The sequence below is a fragment of the Globicephala melas genome, chromosome 3 (genome assembly GCF_963455315.2).
Source record: "Globicephala melas chromosome 3, mGloMel1.2, whole genome shotgun sequence".
Lineage (NCBI taxonomy): Eukaryota > Metazoa > Chordata > Mammalia > Artiodactyla > Delphinidae > Globicephala > Globicephala melas.
In genome coordinates, this window is record NC_083316.1 from 24,516,876 (window position 1) to 24,524,541 (window position 7,666).

The 7,666-nt window shown below is 39.1% G+C and overlaps 1 pseudogene; it reads left to right on the forward strand.

The window, feature by feature from the left end:
• The first annotated feature begins 4,033 nt into the window (after nt 1–4,033).
• LOC115845605 (mitochondrial inner membrane m-AAA protease component paraplegin pseudogene) lies at nt 4,034–5,269 on the forward strand (annotated as a pseudogene).
• The last annotated feature ends 2,397 nt before the right edge of the window (nt 5,270–7,666 follow it).

The window sequence follows — 7,666 nt, forward strand, 5'->3', positions numbered from 1 at the left end:
TTTTAAGACATCTACTGGGATATATTTTATTACATTTCACCTTGCTTTAATTTCAAATTTACAGATAAGTTGCTTCATGCTCTTCTCACACTCACCAGTTGTGACAGTTTTCCTTTTTTACTTTAAAATTCTCTCTTTCTCCCCGTCTCTGAATGTATGGGGCTCTCTCCTGACACATCTCCACGATTCTTATAGCACTTCTTTAATGTCTGGCACTACAGGATGGCCCAAGCATGCATCTCACTTTTTCTGGCTCAGCCCTATTATTGGCTACACTCCTTGTTCCCTTTAAATGGACAACAGTTCTTAGAAAACAAAACTGGGCACGAGGTATATTCATACCTTCTACGCCTTACCAGTGAACAGAAGTTGAAAATATGCATATCTCTGTATCTATCTACTGAACTGAAGAGCTCTTATTGGTGTCTCTAATTTTATCCAACACATCAGTACACCTTCTAGATATTTTTTTTCTTTTTAATATTTTTAACTCCCTTCCAAAAAGGAAGAAATCTGGTCCTCATTACATTTGCTCAAACTTAGCAAACAGAAGATATTTCAAAATTGGTAACTTATACCATTAAACAACAAATAAAAAGGAAACCTACTAACTAGAGTTCAGTATCTGTTTATCTTTCTTTGAAATAAAATTTAATTAGAGTGAAATAAGCAAAGCTTAAATGTATAATTTAATGAGTTTTGACAAATGCATATACTGCAAAGAGGGAACATTTCCATCGCCTCAGAAAGTTAACATGTGGCTGTTTTTCATCAATACGTTCACCCTCCACAGGGGTAAACAATGTTATAATTGTTTTTTTCATCATGGATTGGTTTTGCCTGTTTTTGAATATATTACAAATGGAATCATACAGCATATAATTTTTTGAGTTGGGTTCATTTGCCAACATTTTTTGTGAGAAGCATCTATTTTTATATGTATTAGTAGTTTGTTTATTTTTATTGATGAGTAGCATTTTGTTATATGACTTTACCACAAAATATTCATGCATTTTCCTATGAACAGACAGCAGGGCCAATTCTCGTTTTTGACTCTTGTATAAAGCATCTCTGGACATTCTTGTAGCAGACTATTTGTAGACATGGAATTTCATTGATCTTGGGTAAATATCTAGGGTAGAACTTCAGAGACAGATATATACCTTCATAATAAGCAACCAAACTTTCTTTTTTTAAAAGAGGGTGCATTATTTACATTACCATCAGCATGTAAGAGAACTACTTGTTCTGAATCCTGACCAACATTTGGTGTTAAAAGACTTTTTAAATTTTAGCCATTCTTGTGAATATCTATAAATTTGACTTCACTTAAAGTTTTCCTTATGAATAATGTTGAACTTTTTTCTCATGTTTATTGCACACTTGTACATCTTTCTTTGTGAAGTATCCAAGTTTTTTACCCATTGTTTTAGATTGTCTTTTTATTGTTGAGTCTTAAGAGTACTTTATATATTTTTTATACAGGGCTTTTGTCAACTATAAATTTTGCTTGTGTATTTTATTAAGTTTATCCTATTTGGATAAAGTCTGATTTTAATGAGGTCAAATTTATCATGTTTTCTCTTTCCTATTATTCCTTTCTATGTTCTAAGAAAGCTTTGTCTACCTCAGGGTGCATAAAGAATGCACTACTGTTTTTTCTAAACTTTTAGGATTTTAACTCTTGCATTTTAGTTTTGCTCTATCTCAAATGAATGTTTTTATATGCTATTAGGTGGGATTACGGTTTATTTATTCCCTATGTGTATCCAGTTGTTGCAGGATCATTTGCTTAAAAGAATTTACCTCCCCACTGAAATGCTTTGGCACCTTTGTCAAAAATTAAAATAATTTTGTATGGAAACACAAAAGACTGCGAATAGCAAAAGCAATCCTTAGAAAGAAAAATGGAGCTGGAAGAATCAGGCTCCCTGACTTCAGACTATACTACAAAGCTACAGTAATCAAGACAGTATGGTACTGGCACAAAAACAGAAATATAGATCAATGGAACAGGATAGAAAGCCCAGAGATAAACCCATGCACATATGGTCAGCTTATCTTTGATAAAGGAGGCAAGAATATATAATGGAGAAAAGACAGCCTCTTCAATAAGTGGTGCTGGGAAAACTGGACAGCTACATATAAAAGAATGAAATTAGAACACTCCCTAACACCATACACAAAAATAGAGCCAATATGGATTAAAGACCTAAATGTAAGGCCAGACACTATAAAACTCTTAGAGGAAAACATAGGCAGAACACTCTATGACACAAATCATGGCAAGATCCTTTTTGACCCACCTCCTAGAGAAATGGAAATAAAAACAAAAATAAACAAATGGGACCTAATGAAACTTAAAAGCTTTTGCACAGCAAAGGAAACCATAAACAAGATGGAAAAACAACCCTCAGAATGGGAGAAAATATTTGTAAATGAAGCAACTGACAAAGGATTAATCTCCAAAATATACAAGCAGCTCATGCAGCTCAATATCATAAAACAAACAACCCAAATATGGGCAGAAGACATAAATAGACACTTCTCCAAAAAAGATATACAGATTGCCAACAAACACATGAAAGGATGCTCAACATCACTAATAATTAGAGAAATGCAAATCAAAATTACAATGAGGTATCACCTCACACCAGTCAGAATGGCCATCATCAAAAAAATCTACAAACAATAAATGCTGGAGAGGATGTGGAGAAAAGGGAAACTTTTGCACTGTTGGTGGGAATGTAAATTGATACAGCCACTATGGAGAACAGTATGGAGGTTCCTTAAAAAACTACAAATAGTATTACCATATGACCCAGCAATCCCACTACTGGGCATATACCCCGAGAAAACCATAATTCAAAAAGATACATGTACCAAAATGTTCAGTGCAGCTCTATTTACAATAGCTAGGACATGGAAGCAACCTAAGTGTCCACTGACAGATGAATGGATAAAGAAGATGTGGCACATATATAGAATGGAATATTACTTGGCCATAAAAAGAGACAAAATTGAGTTATTTTTAGTGAGGTGGATGGACCTAGAGTCTGTTATACAGAGTGAAGTAAGTCAGATAGAGAAAAACAAATACTGTGTGCTAACACAGATATATAGAATCTTAAAAAAAAATAAAGAAAAAAAAAAGGTTCTGATGAACCTAGGGTCAGGACAGGAATAAAGATGCAGATGGAGAAAATGGACTTGAGGACACAGGTATGGGGAAAGGTAAGCTGGAACGAAGTGAGAGAGTAGCATTGACATATATACACTACCAAATGTAAAACAGATAGCTAGCGGGAAGCAGCTGCATCGCACAGGGAGATCAGCTCGGTGCTTTGTGACCACCTAGAGGGGTCAGATAGGGAGGGTGGGAGGGAGATGCAAGAGGGAGGAGATATTGGGATATATGTATACGTATAGCTGATTCACTTTGTTATACAGCAGAAACTAACAAAACATTGTAAAGGAATTATACTCCAATAAAGATGTTAAAAAAATAATAAAATGGAAAAAAATTTAATTAAATTAATTTGTAAGTGTTTGTCTATTCCTGGATTCTTTATTCTCTATTGATTTATTCTGTTCTCATCCAATAACACACTATCTTCATTATGTAGTTATGTTATAATTTAAGTTTCTCAACTTTTGTACATCTGAATGTGTCTTCCTTATGCTTTCATTTTCTAAGAATGCGTCCTGGCCTTTCTCTTGGTTTCCCTGCCCACCCCTCTTTTAATTAGACTGTTCTACACATCATTATTCCTCTATGCACAATACGTCCTTTTTCTGTAGTGATCTCAATATTTTTCCCTTAGCCTCTGGTTTGCTGTACTTTATGTGGTTTTCTTTTTACTTATCCTTCTGGCAGTTCACTGATATTCTTTGATCTATAAATTTATTCTTTTCACCAAATTCTAAGAATTATTGGTGTTACTTTTTCCATTGTGTTTCTGACCCTTTCTTTCAGTCCTCTCATTCTACATTTGAGAGATGCATATGTTAGACTGATATTATCACAAAGGTCATGGATGTAGGTTATTTTTCTCCCTCCCTCTCTCTTTTTCACTTTTTACTTCTGTGTTTGATTTTCAGATTAGGTCATTTCTTTTGACCTTTTTTCAAGAACAAGGATTATTTATTCTTGCAGCTCCTACCTGGACTGTCATAATCTAGTGAATCATGTTGAGCTTTTCACTTCTACTATTTTCATTTTTAAAACAGGTTTTATAGTAAATGTTTTTGGTTGCTCTAAAAATAAGAAGCACTTCAACGAGGAAAGAAAAAAATGTCCTTCCACGAGGGTCTGTGCTGTATTCTAGGTGTCTTCAGGGCCCCAGGCTCAGGCTGGAACCCAGGTCTCTCCACCCGAGTGCGAGGAGGGGGCTAAATTTTGTCCACAGGCCTCAGGACGGTCTTGCCTAGGCTGGGGGCCGAGGCTACAGAGCTTGCAACTGCCCACTGCTAACCCCTGCCTTTTAAGGGATCAGTGGATTGTTGCTGAAAAAGCATGTAGTCCATAATCCAGTCAGACTTCTAGGTGGAAACTTCTAGGCGGCACTATTTTAACACCTCAAGTAGGAAGCAGAGGACTAAGGACAATGATAAACCCAAGGAGAGGACCCTTGAAGATGACGAAGAGGAGAGAAGGCTCAACGATAGGACGGAAGTACTGGGAGCATCTACTCACCTTGTTTGTCATCGCTGTCCTCATGAGCTGGCTGATCTCGCCCAGCACTAGCAGGGGTACCATTTCCTGGACCAACTTTGTCCACGAGATGCTGGCCAGGAGCCAAGTACAGAAGGTCCAGGTGGTGCCCCACAGTGATGTGGTGTAAGTCTATCTGCACACCGGAGCCGTGGTGTTTGGGTGGCCTCGGCTGGCCTTGATGCACGGAATGCAGGTTTCAAATACTGATATATTTGAGAGACGCTTCCAGCAGCTGAAGATGAGCTGAATATCAAAGGCAACGTCAGGATCCCAGTTTCCTATAGGCTTAGGGGCTTCTTTGGAAATGCCCTCTCTGCCTTGGGGATGACAGCAGGGGGCTCAGCCACCCTGTGGTATATTTTGCGTCTGGCTAGAAAGACTGGAAGTGAAGGAGGAATCAGTGCTTTCAATCGGATTAAAATGGCTCCTCGCGCGATTGCGGACGCCACAAACAGGGGAAAAGCAGTCAGCCCTTGTTGCCGGGCCGGCCATGGTGGGAAGGCACTGCGAGCCAAGTTGATGGTGCCGGCGGCACTGGTGCTGTTCTTATGATGAGCCGCCCGGAGTCGGTGGAAAGAGGCCTCCGCCCAGGGCCCTGCACCGTTCACACCGACGAAATTCTCGCGGTGGGCAAGAAGCACTCCACCAGCACGTCCTGCTCCTCCAGCACCAAGGACGAGCAAATGCCCAAATACCTTATGGTGGAAACACATGAACTGGGCACTCCCGACCACGTCGTCGTCCAGACATCCACCGAACTCACACGTTGCACAACGCCCAGCTGGAGCCCAGCTCCAGCGTGCGGAGCGGCGTGGCCACATCCGCGTCTTTGAGGAGTCTGCGTGGAAGCCGTGCTGCGTGGGAAGCCGTGCGCATGTCCAGTTCGCCGCAGCCGCCGCCGAGAGCGTCATTGCCACGACTGCGCCAAGAGCAAGCTCCTCTCCGAGGAAGAGCAGAAGGGGGTTGCGTTTCTGAGTCAGGCAGTGCTCTTGTCTGCAGGCTGCTGGAGCACATGGAGGCGGAGAGGAAGATCTCCATTACACTAGGGACAAACGCTCCACTAGGCTTTTCTCAGACTCTCCCCAAGAGACCAGCGCCTCTTCACCATGAGCCGCTTTTGGAGCCAATGTGCATGGCCCTGGGCGGCCGTCCCCCTCGGGAGACCACCTCGTTTAACAAGGTCGCTTCTGGCGCAGGAGACCCGCAGCTACTACTATAGAGCTTGCAGGGGGTAGGGTGGGAGAACCAGCCATGGGGGTCCAGACTTGCTGGGGCTTACTTGCCCCCCAGCGGGTCATTATTACCACCAAAAGCCTCCAGGACACACTTCCCTCCAGAGAACAGAGGTGATAAATGTGAGAGGCACTTGGGCCTTTCTTCTCCTAGTCAGGGTCTAAGGGTGTCTTTCTGCAATCCATCATCCTAATGTGTCCTGGGTCCCAGGAATTGGGAGGGAAATAGGGGTAGGTTCTTAGTACTTAGGAGTTGATCTTGTCATTGGCCTTAGTGTAAAGACATAATTTTATGGTCATGAATTTAGATATAAATGTAATGTGTTAAAATAAGACAAGACACCCATATGCAAGTAGCCATAAACAATTGGAAATACACACTTTGCATTCATTCACGAGCAGAGAAAGTATGAAGACTGAGAAATAAAACGTGAAGAACTCAGACGTTTAATGAGTAAGAGAAGAAAGCAGAACTGGCTTCCAGGAAGTCAAGGAAAATGTGGGCTTGGAAACAACTATTAGTCTTGTGATTTGTGAATCCCTGATAGTTTTGATAGTTCAAAGTAAGGAATTTGGAAGATGGGGGAGTTAAGGAAAGAATAAAGAGCATGGAAATGTAGTGATTGTGAGATATTAATCCTTAGATATTAGTCATTTAAAAGGAGGGCTGTAGTTTAAACATAAAATGACAGCATCAGGGTTTAGTCGTTATCTCTGTATTAGTTGATTATTTACCTGTTTGATGAAATTAAAAGTTACAAAGGAGAATCAGAAATGAAGCATACAGGGCTCAGTTTGGGCTATAACTGAAAACTTAAGCAGAGAAATTAGTTTTTGGAAGTAGTGCAAATGCTTTTTGGCCTGAGGCTAGAGGGTAGGAAAAAGGAGCTACGAAAGTAGAGAATGAGGACAGACATCACTTTAGATAACTTTGATTTCTCAATAAATTAATATCAGTGAATATGAAACTAAGAAAAGTGGAAAAGTTTTGGAACACATATTGTGGAAGTACTGCCAAAGATGATGGAAGTATTTTCAAAATCTTTTAGGGCCTAATAGATCTTAGTATCATTCACATAGTAAGAGCTCAAAATGTTGATATATGATATTCATGAGATAAGCATTCTGTTTAAATAAGAACAAAACTAGACCAGCTAATGAATTATCCATAATTCATTATGGATAATATGGAAAGCTGTCCTAGAGGAGAACAGATTTCCATCCTTCTTCCTCCTAATTCTACACTGATGATTTTTAAAACATGCTTACACATAAGTTTATCATCACTTATTATCCAAAGTGATTTTTAAAATCATTTCACTTGAGCATAGTTCCTGCAGAATATATTTTCCTTAATTCCCCTACAACTTTCTTTTTCTTTTCTTGATTATTAGCTTTTTATTAAGATCCAAATATATATAGCATATGAGGTAAACAAAGTTTAAAGAAATCACCATTCCAATAAAGCATTCTTTTAAAGTCTAACATCCATAAATACAGAATACTGATATATTATGCATTCTAGTAATGATGGACAATATATATAAGTAAAAAACTCTGTACCAACAATCTAGGTTTGTATAATTAAGATATTGTATAAATTCAATTCTGCAGAATTTCTTCAAATAAAGGTGTTATAAGCATTCAGTTGTGACAGAGGCATCATCCTTTGTATCAGACCACACAAAGATATCCCAGAATATCAACTTAAGTGTAC